The sequence below is a fragment of the Lichenostomus cassidix genome, chromosome 5 (genome assembly GCF_008360975.1).
Source record: "Lichenostomus cassidix isolate B80296 chromosome 5, HeHo_3.0, whole genome shotgun sequence".
NCBI classification, from domain to species: domain Eukaryota; kingdom Metazoa; phylum Chordata; class Aves; order Passeriformes; family Meliphagidae; genus Lichenostomus; species Lichenostomus cassidix.
The window spans coordinates 10,789,490-10,806,890 of NC_139486.1; the positions used below are offsets into that span (position 1 = coordinate 10,789,490).

Genomic DNA, 17,401 nt, shown 5'->3' on the forward strand with positions numbered 1-17,401 from the left:
TGCGCTTCACTCAACAACCACAAGTTCATAACAATTTTTGAATATTACTAATAGAGTACAATACAAATGAATGTGTTAACAGTGCAGTTGTTGCTTGGAAGCAGCAGTATTGCTTATGAGAGAACAGTTTCTATTTTCCTAACACAATTATCACACATTTTCATTCATTTAAATTGAAATAGAAATGAAAAGTCATTCAGGCTTTGGAATATGGATGTTTAATATGCCTCTTATACATGTATTTTAAAAAAAATTAAATTATTCACTGTGTGCATTTTCTTCTCTCACTCTGTACCCATTAATAGCCTTCAAAAATGATTGTTTTTTTCGAAATATAACTTCAAAAGAGAAATGTGATTTTCCCAGCATGCTGAAATCTTGGGTGGTATACAGTGTTGTCACTAGTCATATAATTTAAAATTAACACCATTGACAAATGCTACTTTAAAGCTTCCATTGAAAAATCATAACACGCAAGTGTGGTAGGGCTTTTTTGCTCATCTGGATTTACATTTGTGTAATTTACAGTTAATAACTGGAGAGATCTTGTTATAGGTTGATTACTCTTCTTCAGTGTGCCCCTTGTTTTGTATCCCATTATTCACTCAAGGAACTTAATTAAATGAATCAGAGTATAAGCTCACATTTTCTGCAACCATCATAATTCCCCATAGATAATTTTCTTTGGCTGGTCTTGCTGGGATTTCCAGGAAAGTTCCCAGAAACTGTTTCACAGAATAGAGGGATTTCTCTTTTAAAAATCCTTTTTTGGTGTTACACAAATTTGAGCCCAGAAGAGTTTAATTTTTTGAAAAATAACCATGAATACTACATGCATGTGTAACTCTATAACAACAAAATCTTCAGAATAAATTGTGTTTAAGTTGAATCTTATTTGATTTTTTGTGGTTGGCTTTGGAAACATTTGGTAGTTATTTTCTATTGAAATTCACATCCTCTTGGGGCAGCAATGTGTTTTTCTCCTGTTATTTCTGCTCTGTAATCTTAATTTTAAAGCTTGTTTTCAAATTTTTTTTTTTTGTTTGCTCTGTTGTGTGTACTTATCTTTCACATGGCAATAAATAATTCTGCATTTCTTATTGGTGGTCTTGGTCTTAGTGTGCATGTATTTGTGTTGAAGGGCTACAATATATAGCTCAGTAAATAGAATTGTTTTTTATTTTGAGAAAGAGAGAATGAGGGGTTCTAACTTATATCCATATTGCTGAAATAAAAATGTGGCTTAGATTACCCATTTATAGCTGGCTAAACTGGGATATTTTTAAGAAATAAATATTTAGAGAAGAAGGTTCAACATTACAGAAATTTTGACAGGACAAGCTGGCCCCAAAGAAATAGTAAAATTCTCAACTGCTGTCTGTGAGTTCAGTGCAGTTCCCTTGGTTTCTGTTGCTTTTGTTGGGTCAAGATACTTGATTGCTTGATTCTTATTAGACATTAAATAATACCAATTCATGCCTCAGTGTACTGACAGTCTGAAGACAGGCATTAAAGAGATGAGGCACATGGGAGGAGTCAAAAGGGAGAAGCTTTTTTTTTTCTTGCTTATTAGCAATTAATTGAAGACATTTCTATGAGACCAGGTGAAAGCTTCCTCTGAGGACGGAGCAGACTGACAAGGCACAAGTCAGCTTGACTCCAGAAGCTGTGTCAGTGTGTCAGTGTTCCACTATTTTGCAGGAAATAGTAGCTCAGGCAAAGTCACCTGTTCACAGTGCTGCACAATGTTTCTGCTAATGCTGGGTTGCTTCTTGCCAGCTTAAAGGGAAGAGTGACTCTGACTTCACACATTCACAGACATGCATCCATTTCTGGGAGTATCTTATCCTGAGGGTCCCCAAAGCTGTGGAAGCAGTCCAGTCATCTCTAAGGGGGTTTGTATCATATCCCAAGAGCTCTAACCAGAATTTATTGAGCCTAAGTGTTGTACCTAGGAGCTCCAGCTGAAATTCGGTTTCAAATGGCAAACACAAAGTAACAAAGAGATCCTGCTTCCAAAACTTGAGCCTGAACTGGGAGGAACTTACATGGAAATGATCATCCAGCCCAACCTCTTGCCAAAGCAAGATTATATCCTGCAGGCTGTTTTCTAGCATTTGCCAATCTGGCTATGAAAGCACCAAACAAATAAGATCCATTACTGGGAAGAGTCTGGGAGACTGTTCCATTGTTTAAAAGACGTCATGCCAGTTCATTGTTTTCTGAAATTAAGTATTTATTTTTTTTCTTATCTTAGTTACATCTTATCCTTGGTTATGTTCTGCGATACCAAATTAAAATCTGACATTATTAAAGGCAATGTAGTTGTTGGCTCTTACAATCTACCTTTGTGTCCTCAGACCCAGAGTGTTGATCACCCCAAGGGAAAGGACTGCACAGCTGCATGACCATAATTGTTCTATGTAACAGGAGCCAGGGTAAATGATAGCTATAAAATGCCTTTTGCTGCTTTTCTGTGTCTGGCCTCCTCTTTCCTAATTAATAGCTTTCTCCATCCCATCACAGCTTTTGCTGTTCTTCAGTGAGTGTTTGCCAGCAGCTGTATCTACTTTAGTAAGTAGTGTGGCCTTCTGAGAGTGTGGGATGAAAGCAAAACAGCACCTATGTAGTAAAATGTTTGGTGCTGAGGTCTTAACATCCACAGTCATGCATGCTTTAAGGTTTTGGAATAGTTCTGGGATGGTCCCTCAAACTGCATGTATGTTCTGGTTGGAGATCACTATATGCACTGCTGGAATGCATTTTCTGATTTAGTTTTGTCTGAAAGTCTGTGAGTATGAGTTTGTTACGTGAATCAGAGCATGCTATGTAAGGATGAATGAAAATGCTGGTGCAGATACAATCCAGATATTTTTGTGTGTTGTCCAGAGCTGAATGCAACATTATATATCAACAAGAGAGATTTGAGTCAGACATCAGGAAAATGTTTGTAATGATAAGGGCAAAGAAGCACTATGGAAGTTGAATGAAATCCATGCATAAATGTTTCTAAGAGAAGCATAAGCAAAAAATAATTTGCTAAGAAGAAAGATACAGTTGTTCCTACATAGAGAAACAGAAATGGATTTGGTCAGTTTATGGCATCCCTTCAAGCCAAATTTCCCCTGGAGAAAAGGAGGCCTGGGGGAGGGGGACCTCATTGCATTCTACAGCCACACAAATGAAGGTTGTAATGAGGAGGGGGTCAGACTCTTCTCACATGTAATAAGCAATAGGACAAAAGGAAATGGCCTCAATTTGTGCCAGGGGAACTTTAAATTGGATATTAGGAAAAATTTCTTCATTAAAAGTGTTGTCAAGCATTGGAAGAGGCTATCCAGGGAAGTGGGTGAATCACCACCCCTAGGAGTATTTAAAAGACATGTGGATTTGGCACTAGAGGACATGGTTTAGGGGTGGACCCAATGAGTTTAAAGGCCTTTTCCAACATAAACCATTATATGATTGTATAATGGGTGTCCCTTTTTCTTATGCATATCAGTTTAATTTTTTCAATTTTTAAAATTTTGTGTCCTTCCTCCTGCTATTCATCATAATTTTTTCTTTTCCTTGTCTGTTATTTATAACTTATGCTAGTTTAGCTACATCATGGAGTCTCATTGAAGGCAATTACTCTCCCAGATACCAAAAGTATTAATAAAGTTGACTCAAAAATCATGTCTACCAAGTAATGTACATCATAGGTAATCTACTGTGAGCCAGATTTCAAAACATGTATCTGGTTCTCTTCAGCTCAGTTTAAATTCAGGTTCAGATGAGAAATAATTGCAAATGCTTTACTAAACTGATGGTGTATAATTGTTTCCCAACATTAATTTGTAATTTGGTCAAGCAGAAGACTCCAAATTAATAAAATTGCCACCATTCTCTTCCTCTGTATTGTACAGTGTTGTGATTTATGTTCAATATTGTGTGTATCAGTATGTTCAGTGTTGAGAAAGAAGTATCTTGAAAGAGAACTGCACCCCACAAAATACACATTTCAGAGTCCAACCCCAAACAAATCCTACTCCTAAGCATCAGATCACTCAAAAAGAGACTCAATAAATTTTGGCTTCTCTGCCATTGAAATGAAATAGATATTAAACCTTAAGTCATTAGGGTTTCTTTTAAATGCTTCTCTTCTGTATAACAATTTTTCACTTTATGTATTTTCTGCTGTGGCTTGTGAAGATTCCAATGTCCCAAGAGGCTTGACCTTTTAAGTGGATGGTACAGGTGTCCAGTTTTGACATAGAGAAGCAGTCTAGACTTGCCTTTTGGCAGCTGTTTAATGCAGTCTCTGGGAAAAGGAAAAAGGAGACTTAAACCTACCCTACTAAAATGTTTTAAAATCCAGGTCACTCATTTCCCAATAATTTATCTTAAAGCTGACTCCTGCTCTAAAGATAACAAAGATTTAGAGATCCAAGACCATTTCATATGTGTTCTTTTGTGCTGTCTGACAATACTTTATTTAGAAAAAGATATAGTTAACATTTTCAGGTTTTTCCATTTTGCTACGATAAATAGTATTTGGAATTTTTTTTTAATGTCCAAAACTATGTGTATACCCCTATCCATTTCTGATATTGAATTTGGTATTGTTAAAAGAGAACAATAAAAGGGGAATGCTTGGCTACAAACATCAGTTTTGGAATTAAAACATTTTCATCTATGAGGCTTCATTTGTTCTGCAGTTAGCAAATACTTCAATTGACACTGTTGTCAAACCAAGGACATAAAACTGAGAGTGTGATATGTTATCTGCTGCCAATTACGTAAGTTCATGATGCATAAGTTATTGCAAAAAATGGGGTCATGACCCCTAAACCAACTCCTTTTGAAGTTGTAGCTTTTCATAAAACCTCCCGCATATTTGTATATTTTAGTTGGTTAACTCTTAACTGAATTTATGTAAGTGCTTATGAGAATGATTATATGACATTAAAGAAGAAGAAGACTCTTGCATCTACAGAAATACACATTTGTTGATATGCTTATAGAGAGGTGAATCTGACTAAAACATGTATTTTAGTTCCTAATCAAAGAACTTAATCCAAGTTCCTTATCAAAGAAAAATTTGAAAATAAATATTTTTGACCACCAAATATAAAGTTATTACAGTATATTATCTAGCAGCAAGGTAAGGGGGTTAGGATTCAACCTCTCCAGTCCTTGTCTTATCTTTTGTATGATCTTTATGGCAATATTACACTAATCACTGAATTTTTCCTATTGCGTTCAGTTATCTTTCTGTATGACTAAATATGACTAAAAGTCATATTTGTCATGTGAAAATCGTATGTAAGCAATAGACTTAAACCTTCATTTGAAAAATGTCTGTGAAGCTGGGAAGAGGTCAGGTGAAGAAATCACTCCACTTGGAACTGGGACAGTGAGGTCCTTCTTCATGTCTGGGGCAGAGGTTCTAGAAACTTTAAGAATCAAGATATCGTCATGCTGAAGATACTTAACACCTTCATTCTAATACAAGAGGTATGTTAGAGGATCATTTAGCTACAGGTTTTTTTTTGCTTTAAAAAGAAAAAAAGCGTGACTTTTAAATATTATTTCTTTTCAAAATTTGGTGGAATTATGACTTTTGGAGATTATTTGACAAAGCCTCTCCTAGAACAGCTGGTAGTCCTTGTTCTTCCTCATTCAAGGTAAAGGACTGAAAACCAGGTGTTTCATATCCTACTAGATTACTTTACCAAGTGTTTGGGTTTTTTTTTTTTTTTCCCCCTTGCATTTTTGGGACCCCCTCACCTGCCTCTGTTGCTCTGCAACTCGCTAACTTCTTTCAAACAGTTACCTATCCCCTGGTCTGGGAAAAGACCAATGCAATAGTTCAATGGGCAGGCTAAGTTCAAGCCCCTGTTCAATTAATGGTTAATTATTTATACAAAGGGAAACAGGTCCAACACGAGACACAGAGGAAGCTGTTCTTCAGAATAACTGGATATTTTGGTGGCCAGAAAGCTTGCCTGGAATACAGGATTCTGACATCTTGCAGAACAGAAATTTGAAGTCTGTTCCACCAGTCAGTACCTTGATCAAATGATGATTATCTAGGAGAGGTGGCAGTTTTCTTGCTCTTTGATGTATTTCATCCTCGGCATGAGAATCTTTCCCTGGTAAAAGCTTCATAAGAACTGGTAAGCACCTGCAAAAGGTTTGGTCTCAGGAGAATATAATTTCTCAGTGAAAAAATGCATCACTGTAAGCTCCAATGGGGACATGACTAGAGTTTTCATGACCATGTAGGTCCAGAGTTGTTTGTCCATTGTGATGATCCATCAATGTCCTGAGCTTGAAGGAGAGGTCAACAAGCAGTGCTGGAGGGCATAAGTCTCAGGAAGCCTGCAGAATGCCAAAGCATATGTCTGTGTAAGTGTCAGACTTGTAAATCAGCTGTTGGTACAAAAGTTTAACAATGGGGAAATGGTCACATACAAACATTCATTTGGGGATTAGGCTTATGAGTCTGGCTGTTTTTAAACACTTCAGCTGACATTGATATGAAACCAGGGCATAAAACCAGGAGCCTGACATGTGATCTGTTGCCAGTTGCCTTCAAATTACCGTGTCTGATGAGAGAAAAAAGAGATGAAGTGAATGGAGAAATGGGACAGGTCATCTGGACTCTGATAATTAATGTTCCCTAGAAAATAAAAGTTTTGAAACTTTCCTGGAAACGAAGTTTTATGATCTGCTACAACAGCCCACAGGGGGAATGCTGCAACCTACACATATTGACAATTGTGGTATTACCAGACAATTAATTTTTATGAGTAATTTCCAGAGCAACCCTCAACCATGCAGTCACGCATACAGTGCAACAGTGTGCCATGGAATCAAGACTTAGCTAAAGGCCAAAGATTATACAGATTTATTAATATTTGCAAAAATGGTCCTAACAGCAGAGAGCAAATTGAGCAACAGAATGGGGAAGAAGGAATGGACGTGACAATAAAATGAGCTTTGTAAGGATTTGATCCAGAGCATGGTGAACTCAACAAAAAGATTTTCATTGATTTTTTAAGATCTTGGATAGATCTCAAGAGAAATGAGACACTCTGTCCTTTACCTTTCCCCCTACACTCTCCATCTAAATGGAAAACACATTCTTGTTCACAACTGGCATCCTTTAGTGACCAAAAATTACAAGCAAAATGTTGATCACATTTGAGATGTAGAGCCAAGAATCCCTACCTAAGCAGTCCCAGAATTGGCTCTCCAAGGGCTATGCAACTGGCAAATTCTCTCTAACAGTACCTTCATATTTGTATTAGACTCAGAATAATCTTATCCTGTACTTAATGTTGCAAACCCATTCTCCTTTCTCATTTAAAACACAGAGAATAATGGAGTAACTGGATTTATAATTTCATTTCTCTTAAATCCTTCTCCATACACACTTTACTTGCAAAGGTAATGACCCGTTTAGTTGTCCTCTATTTATGTCTAGTCTAAGTAGTAATAGCTGTTACTTTTAAACAGCTATTATATACTTCAGTAGTTCTTAAACCATGCCAAGGAATACTTCCAATAAAAGAACAATGAACAGAGATGACTGGAGATGAAGTTGTAGAACTGAATTTGTTTATATATCATTCAGAAGAAAATAATAGTTCTGTCAAAGTCCTGTTAAAAGCTGTTTGAGAAAATGATATACTTTGCACTGAGTCTACATAGATCATGGATTATGGCCCCAAGTTATGGATCTCCAAGATAAGTTTGGTTATCTATTTTCAAACTTTTTCCTTCTGTGGGAACAAAAGATTGCTGCCTAATGTAAGTAATGTTTGAGAAACTCATCCTGCTGTGATAGCAACTCTTATTTCATCCTACACACTGAAGAACATAATTTATCTTAACACTCGGCATTGAGCAAGGCTAGCTGTGGGGAAGTAGTACTAATAGGGTTTCCTTTTACTGCTGAACTCAATTGAAATCGGCAGTCAAGCCAAGCCTGGTTTAAGTACTCTGTTGGTTATTTTCTTTAACATGGTGTGAAAGACCAAGGCTGCTTTATTGCAATGGAAGGATAAGTTACCAGCAAGCCATGCTGAGTTGAGGACCTGGTGACAACACGCAGAAAGAGAAACTGGCATCCCTTCCCATCACTTTGGAGATGCAAGAATAAACTTCCTCACAGAGAAAACCAGAATGTTTTCAGTGGAGAATGCCCAACAGAGAGTGCTACTATTTGGTAGATTGCAGTCTTCTCGGTGTCCAGCAGGTCAGGAGTGAACACTTCCAGTCCCTAAGCACAAGCCCCTCACCTTGCCCAGGCTGTACATGGTTGGAGTGCCTGCTTCTCATCTTCTTGTCAATATGGGTTCCATCTGGATCAGAAAGCCCAAATTCCATGGTCTGAGGACTTACCCACTCCCTTCACAAGCATTGTAGGTGCTGGCTTTCACTCTGTGAAATCACTGTGTTGCTTACTTCAAGGTCCTTCAAGGTAGCATCAGTGGAGACAGTTGTCCTTCTCTTGGCCTCAACACATACACAAACCCCTTAACAACACGCACTGGCATATCCTTCTGTAAGGTCATTCTGACCTAGGGGGCACAGCACCAGCACTGTCTAAAACTTTGCAACAGAGCAGAAAATGTGCAGTAGAATTGGATTAAAAGAACAGAAATGAAAAAGACCTGCAGATTTCTGCTGTTACAACACTTGACATGGAACAGTACTTTGTCTAAAGTCTGTCAAATGATGAAGCACAGATAGTGCATTTGGAGTTATCAGTTTAACTTTTGTCCCAGACCTTCCTGAAGACACTGGGAATCCCTCTGTGTTTGAGAAGCCACAATAGAGGCTCTTTCCTCAAGGACAGGTAAACACACAGATTAACATTCAGGTTGTAAAGGATAACTGAGCTTACCCAAGGACTTGTTTTCTCAGGCTCATCCTGCACTATCAGCTTGAGCACATCTGTGAAGATCCCCTGAGGGTCATGAAGGTTGCCCTCTTTGTCTTGGCCTCAGGGTGTTTTTTTGCAAGTTCCCTGTCCACAAAGAGGTGTGGCAGAGTGATGTTCAAAAACCTGAAAACCTGTCTCTGTTCACTCTATCAGTGTCACAGTAGACTGAGTTTCTTTACCAGGATGCTCCAGTGCTATGACTTGAGCAGTGAAGGGGACAAAGACTTTATTGGTAGAAAGTATATTAAAAATTTGGTATGTTGCCACAAATAACATCAAGATGGAAAATCCTGATTCACAAATCAGGATTCAAAAGTGAATATTAATTTGTTGGGCAGAGAGAATTATTTAATCCACATTTTGGTGCAACAAACCCACTAGTATAGTGATCTTGGTTTTATCTAGAAAGTGATGATAATGTCAAAGATAATATAGTTCTGTGTCTATGACAAAATCAGTAGATTTTTCTGTGGACCCAGTCCAAATGCTACTGCAGCCTCCAGAAAAAAACCCCACAAAACCTCACAAAAACAAAAGGTGCTTTTCTGTGCTTGCATACCAAAGGAGATGTGTATCGGTTTTGCTTTTAAACACAAACCTTAGGATGCATCCAGACCCATCCAGCACATGATTACACAGCTGATGTGTACATTTCTCCTTTTTCCACTCTCATCAAAAGGTTCATCAAAGCTGTGGAGATGTTTGATATTCCTGGTGAGATGAGGTCAGTGCCCCTCTCTTGGAGCTGATTCATATGAAGTGGAGGCTGAAAGGGGACAGAGGGCATGGGAGAGAATAGGTACTATTTTTAGCACAGAGACATTTATCTGTAGCCCTGGCATCAGTGGAAATCAGCAAAGAGAAGTCTCTGTTGGGGACATGATTCATGAAATAATGCACAGAAGTCATGTGGAGACCTGCAAATAGCAGACTCCCCTATGGTCATGCCATTGACACCTGTTTGTGTTTGGATTTTATCATACTTGTGTGCCAGTATTTCAGACTTATTATTTTTTCCCTTGGTCTTTTAGGGGGTAGCACAGATGGTGACTTCTCTTGTGTGTTTTGCCCTTTACACTTGTTTCTAGTGACCACCTGACTGCCTTCATTGTGGTTCTGTTCTTTTCAGAGCGCTATTGATTATCCACGGCACTTTGTGGGAATCTGGTGTAAAGGGACAGCTTTATAAGCCATCATAGGCTCTAGGTATCTATTTTTATCAACCTGAGCAATTGTTGCTTAGAAAAAGAGACCCCTACTTCCCAGGCTGTGTGTGGCTGACCTCGGTTAGTCCGAACTGCTTTGACCTCAGTGCAGCTTAAGCGATGTGACAGCCGAGTCAGCCCCTTTAATTCCGGTCTTTGTGAGGCTCATGTGATAATCATGCACTTGCTCTGTCAGAGGAACCGGCAAAGAGCGATTCTGTCTGTACTTGCTCCCTGCAGCAGACCTCTTTCTTGCCTTCTCTCTTCCATCAGATTCCTTTTATTTTGTTGGTTCTATTCAGGAACAAAGAGGACTTTGTTGAATTGTCTTTGTGTTTTATTTTCCTGAGCCTTGGAAGATAGCAGACTTTTGCCACTGTTTTATCCAATCCTTTATTGCAGGCACAATGCCCTGAATGGTTAACGGAGGCTAGTGTGTGTTAGCCTAACTATCTGCTTTTTTTTTTCAGGTTGGAAGCCAAGGCTGATTTATGGATGCCAAGTTAGGAATAATGGCTGGAGTAAAAACTCAGGGAGGGGTCTGTCCACGCAGCTGCAATAAAGGATTCAGTCAGAGGAGCTGTAGTCATCAGTAGATTTCTTCTTCTTTTTCATGTTATCTCCTCTTACTAGGCCCCCTGTGTCTACGCAGAAATCTGTTTCTTTACAGGTGTAGAACACATCTTCATCAAATGGTCTTTGGGCACATGTTCAAAAAGAGGTAAAAATGCATTGGCTGGCCACCACAGCTGTTAACATTTAGCAGCTTTTATCTGAGCCTGTAAAAGTGTTTCGACATGCTAAACTACTGCGGTCTGCAAAGATGCAGAAAGGCAGTTCAAAAGAATCAGATGAAGGACTCTAGTTTATAGGTTTTACCATAAAAGCCTTCTCCAAATCTCAGGACAAGTCAGTAGTGTGGTGAAGACTGAAATGAGCAGCTGACTCTATTCTTTTGCCCTAACCACTGTCCCAGCTGCTTTTCACATGACCTGCCACTCTACCTATTCCCAACACATAGCTCTTACTGTGTTTTCTTTATTTAATGCATCAAAACATGTTTTTTTAAACAATGGGAAATGTAGCCATTACTCAAGGCTGTCCTTGAGTGATAACTTTGTCTGTTTTGTCTGTTGCCAGAAGGACACAGTGTGGTCCTGGCATCTCTGGACAAGGTAATAACTGAGAATTGCTTCATCAAACCTCTTCCCATGAGGGAAGAGATATATAATCTTTGTTTTCAGTGGAACAGACTAACATCTCTGAAAGGGTAGTAGGCATCAAAATACAGTGCTTCTGAACTCTGTATAAACAGGTCAGGCAGTATTTAATCCTGAGACTGACCTCATGGTCCTTGAGAGAATTTCATCAAGGATGTAGTTAGTCAGTATTTTGCAATAATCTGAAGGAAATAGGCTTGACATTTCAGAGATAAAGCTCACAAGCAGTACCATTCCAGTCACCCAATGTTCTTTGTAAATGGGATTTCTCTGAGTGTTTATTTCTTAAAAAGTCTCATGTTTAAAACCTGAAACTTTCAGCCCTTACTTGAGCAAAAATTGCACAGAAACCAGTATGAATAGTGCCTAGAGCAAAGTGAAATAAAAGCTGGAGGATCTGGTGCTGTGTTATTTGGCTCGTGCTGCAAAACTTCAGCAAATTTGTCTCTAGCGAGCAAAGTGAGCAGTTTTGACAGCTTTTATTATATTGAATTACAGTGACAAATAGGGGCATTGGTTTGTAGAACATTTGAAAGCGTGATAAACACAGTCCTAATGAGAAAGATGTTTCTTTTTATTTGACAGAACACCACTGTTTTTTCACATGCATATGAGTTGCACCAAAAAAAAAATAAAAGACCTGGTTATTTGAGGCAAAATTCCTGAAATATTATTCTCTAAATCTCTAAGCTTTCACTTATTACTTTTTATTCACAGAAGTATTTGATGATTATATTGTCCACAAAAATTGTAACAGTCATAAAAGAAAATAAAATTGTTAGTTCAAACATAGAGTACCACAGTGTTTTCTTATGAATTTAAGTATGAATTTAAAATCAAACATGCTTTTGAACATTAAAAATCTCATTGTTCAGACGATAAATGGTGCTTGCAGTGAGGGAATTGCTCTTATATCCCTCATGCAGTTATAGTCTTTGGGTTGTTTAACTCCAGTTTCACCCACCATGGTGCTTTTTGAACTTTGAAGCCTACAGTAAGTAATTTGTACAGAAGAAAATAATTTTACATCCATGCGCACACAACAGTTGTAGCAAGCTCACTGGAGAGAAATCTGTTTCAAAAGCAGCTAGTGTTATAGGTACTGCTAAAAATAGCCATAATAGCAAGATAATTTTGCTTATTCACCAGCAACACTTGCAAGTGAAGGCATTTTGCTGCAGCTGCTAGGGATTCAATCACTTCTAACAAAGGTGTTTAATCCAAGATGCTGGCATTTTACATGAGTGTGGATTTCACTGAAAACTCTTCAGTGCTGCTGCCTGTTGTGTTCCTAAACTTGCATCCCTCTCTGTCTTCTTTAAACACAAAGAGTTGCAGTTGCCTGTGCAGATTCACTCTGTTATGCTGGTCCCACACACAGGCCCAGATATTCCATCACCTGTTTAACTTTTGATGAGGCAGTAAAACGCAGCCAGGAGGTTATTGCTATTCAGACAAGTGTTCACACATTTGAGCCCTCCCCAGAGACACATCTGTGTGTGCATGCCCTGCGCACATGCAAGCATATGTGCTTATCTTGCTGCTTTTCCAATTTTCTGAGAAATTTTCAGGAGACAGAGCCGTGTCTCTGCTGGCTGAGCTTTCCCCTCACTTCTTCCTTACTTTTCACTTGCCCGTTGCTCTGTCCTCCCCACATGTCTGCCTCAAACACTGCAGCCTGCTGAGATCAAGCCCGTGAGCTGCCCTGGCAGAGACACTTCTGGTGCCTCCTGACAGCGCTGCCTGTTCTCTGCGAGTTCATCACTCCAGGAACTCACTGTGTGTGCTGGTGCAGTGGGGTGCAGTACCAGCTGAGAGGAAGCTGCCAAGAAAGCCACAGGAGCAGAATGCATATGGAAATGAAGCAAGATATGACAAACCTGCCGCTAGGGCAGCCTCAGCTCACCCAAGCCGCGCTGAGCAGAGGCACAGCTGAAGGAATTTTTCATGTGTTGTCACATCCTCAAAGCTTGTTTTTCAGAGCATGGAAATGCTTTTTTGTTGTCTTGGAAGCAACCTCCTGCACATTTACAACTTTTAAATCAGCCTTACTTGGATTCAGCAGAATTAGGGATAGGGAAATCCTATTAGGTCCTATTATCATTTGAGCTACTAGAGCAGTATTGTTCTACATGTTAATTTGCCAAGCACTCTGTTCCTGTTTAAATAACTCAGTGTAAACACCATGTAATTATTGTCTGTGCCTCTTAATACATATTAATGTGTTTGAATTAAAGATTTTTAATTTTTCTCCTAGAATTCAAACACCTTCCTGCCTCTTTTTAAAGCCTTAGCCATTCCTTCTCATCAAGAAGGTTATGTTAATTTTGATGAGGCAGTGGAGGGAGGGTGAAACTACACTGAGAGCTTATGCTGTAAGTGCTCTAGCCAAATTGCTTCTGGACTCCCTGTTGAATGAACTGATTCCCTTAAAACAAAATGCAAAAAGAGTATTGTCTCTTGGAACCTCTTCGGAAGCACAGTGAGGAGGGAAATGCCTAATTTGACTTCTTGCACCCAACACAGATTATTCCCAGTGGCTGCTCAAAATGATGTGTGAGAGAGTACATGTTCTCCCACGTGCTCCAGCCCTTGGAGAGGCAGGAGAGGTGGGAATAAGCTACCATCACAGGCAGAAAGGGAGTTTATTTGACTGAGATGATTTTAGCCCAATGCCTCTACTCCCTGTCCAGCAGTCTCAGCTCACACCCTTGTAGTCCCAGCTCACACCCTTGCAGCCCCAGCTCACTGGGAGACACCTTCCCCTCTCTCCCTCGGCCAGCCATTCCCATCCAGTCACACCCTGGCAGCCTTCTTACTCCATGGTCAGGGTTTCTGCAGAGTTGTGTGCTCTGGCATTGTGTGGAGCACCTCTGGGATCTTGGGACTGTAGTTAGCACTGCTGTGGTCTCCAGAAATGAGATGGCACCTTCCCTCTGCAGAAGGGTTGCTGCCCTGGCCATGCTGAAACCTTCACCAATGACAGACCTAAAACAAACAGGTGTGTGCCCAAAAGTAAGGAGATTTCTCACCAGGATGTTTGCCTGTAGGAAAATACCTGAGGCCAGTAAAGGTGTTGGCGTGATGCAAGGAGACATCCAGGTGGAGACCTTTTAATACCAGACGAGAAACAAGACACAGCCCTGGAAGTGTTCCTAGAAGGAAGGCTGGCAGCTCTCACTGACACCATGGTGACACCCTGCCATGTTGTCACCAGTGTTCCCACTGATCCAGGCAGCAAGCTGCCCAGTGAAAAAGGACCTGGTTGACAGAGCCAGTGTGTGTGCCCAGGTGTCCAAGAAGGCCAGTGTCATCCTGGCCTGGATCAGCAATAGTGTGGCCAGCAAGACCAGATTGTCCCCCTGTACTGGGCACTGGTGAGGCCACACCTCGAGTGCTGTGTCCAGCTCTGGGCCCATCAATTCAAGAAGGACATTGAGGTGCTAGAGTGAGTCCAGAGAAGGGCAGTGGAGCTGGGGAAGGGTCTGGAGCACAAGTCCTGTGAGGAGCAGCTGAGGGATGTGGGGATATTTAGCCTGGGCAAAAGGAGGCTTGGGGAGACCTTATTGCTCTCTACAACGACCTGAAAGGAGATTGGCAATAGGCTGAGAGGAAATGGCTTCAAGCTATGCCAGGGGAGGTTTAGACTGGATATTAGGAAGCATTTGTTCAACAAAAATGTTGTCAGACATTGGGAGAGAGGTGCCCAGGGGTGTGGCTGAGTCACCACACCTCGAGGTATTTAGAAGACACATAGATGTAGCACTTAAGGACATGATTTAATGGTGGACTTGGCATTAAACCATGGTGGGACTTGATGATTTAAATGGAACCTAAATGGTTCTATGGTTCTATGATTTTGTTGCTGTAGCTGGTGTTCAACAGCAACAAGCTGGAAAGACACCCTGGGCCTGTTGTATATGAGTTGGACCTCTCTGCAGGGTGGTGGATGGTCAGGTCTGTTTATAGTGACAGTTGAAAAAAGACAGGGGAAAACAAGGAGATACACTTCAAAGGAGATGAATAAGCAGAAAAGAAATGAGGGAGAAATAGCCATGGTATTAACTTCGGGATCTGGAGACATATGAGTGAGTATATTTGATAGCCTTAGGGCTACCTCCCTGGTCTGGACAGAGACTGAAGCTCCTGGTGGCTGGAACAGAAGTGGAAAGAAACCTCTGTGTGACTGGCAGTGGAGCTGGAAAGGGACACTGCCTCTGAAGGGCATGTGGGGAGAGGAGTGAGAGACTGACACTGCCAGAATGATTTCTTGGTGACCTGGCTTATGGGTGCCTTACTGGTGGCCTGGAATGGGTTATGCAAGAGGCTGCAATGACCTGTCCAGCCTGTCGCCCCAGATTTGTCATGTTGAGGTCAACTAGCTGATCACATGCTCTGCTGGGAGCTCTCAGGCAGCCAGACCCATACTTGTATTGATACAGTGCCTGAGTCTCTGTAGGAGATTGTAAGTAGAGTTTGCCCAGGTGCCGAAAAGTGTTCTGTTGCCAATATCTGAGGTAGCATGAAAACCTTAGCTCCCCTGGCACAGAGCAGTGTTTCAAATCGCTGCTCTTTTGCAGGTGTGTGGTGTAGTCGCCAGTTGTCTCTGAGGTGTCTGTTTAGGGCTTAGAAAGGGGAAGAGTGGAAATCTCTTTGCTGAACTATTTCTGGAGAATACTAAGGAGTTTCATTAGTTTGTCTGGGTATCTGGAGAGTGCACATTGGGTCAGAACTTGTACCAGCCTTCTGCATTTTCAGTGGATACGCTGTATGAGAAGAGCAGCTGGCTAATCTCACAGACTTCTATCACAGTTGCACCCATGACAGGTAATAGTGAGCCTTGAACTGGTTGTCAGAAACTGGTGAGAACTTAGAGCAGCAAAACTCTCTAAAGCAACTGCAGAAGTTTTTCTTCCACTATGAGTTTTCAGAAGGTGAACTGCACGAAACCCTGAAGTTGGTCTGATGTATACAGAATCGTTGCCTCCATCAAGAGTAATCCTACATGCACAGCACAAACTCTTTAAGGGAGAATGGAGACCTCCTGTGAGCACGAAGAGACTGACATGAAGAGATGATAACACTGTGTGTCATGTCTGCCATCAGTCTGGAACAGCTGCCCTTACCTCTGACATCAGTCTTGTCTGTGCCTTGGAGGTCCACCTGAGCAAGTCTGTCCACCTGATACAATGGACTGTTTTTAAGAAGACAGATCCTGTGATAGGTGGGAAATAGTAGCAAGGACAGTAGGGATGAGCACAAAAAACTTGTTCAGTAGAGGTGAAGTAAGTGGGAGCAGTGGTGATGCTGCTGCTGCCTGAACACTGTACAATGGATACTAGAAATCTTGGAGCACAGCCCACCTTTAATGTGCCTGCTGTGCTGTGGAACACACAAGGGATGAGTGTGATGTGTGGGTCAAACTGGAGCTGTGCACAGGGTAGTTCAGAGGCTGAGGCTCGCTCTGGTTTCTGCTTGGTGCAAGTAACCCTGGCCACTGAGACATGGGCTCTCTGCATTCCTGACACTGAGAGAGGAACATCTGCCCTGTTACATTAGCAGGGAATGGATTTGGACTTCCTAAGTCTCTGTTAGATCCTACTGCAACTCCAGTACTTGAATCTGTTTCTCTTATTGTACATTATTCTCCTCTGGGGAATCCCTCTTTCTCTGTATAAGAAACAGAAAGAATAAGCCACAACAGACATTATTAAGTTATCCAAGAGATGTTGTGCAGGACAGTATCCCTGGGAATCATCCTCTTGCTCTGAGGAAAGATCACACTTAACTAGATGGTCCCTGAGAAAAATTCCTGTAACTCCTCCCTGCCACCTCTAGTGATGCAGCATCAGCTACACACTGAGGCTGCAAAGCTTCACTCCCACTGCACCTTGCACTTCATTTATTTTTGCTCTCCTGACCTCAGCGTATCTTTGCTGCAAGTCAAGATTAAAATTGCTTGTCCAACTCTTGCTGCATATGGCAATGCTTTCTTTTGGTAACAGCCTTTTCTTCATATTGGACAACTCTTTGGAGGC

General features: G+C 40.8%; 1 long non-coding RNA gene across 2 annotated transcripts in view; it reads right to left on the bottom strand.

Annotated features, from left to right (window-relative positions):
* Nucleotides 1-17,401, bottom strand: part of LOC146435942 (uncharacterized) — a 98,703-nt gene that overhangs the window by 41,554 nt on the left and 39,748 nt on the right. Inside the window, exon 3 of one of the 2 annotated variants that reach the window (XR_014852456.1) lies at nucleotides 6,373-9,704. The exons of the other annotated variant lie outside the window; for it this stretch is intronic. This is a non-coding gene — a long non-coding RNA (uncharacterized LOC146435942). Of the gene's footprint in view, nucleotides 1-6,372; nucleotides 9,705-17,401 lie in introns of those variants that run through there. 2 annotated transcript variants of the gene reach the window in all.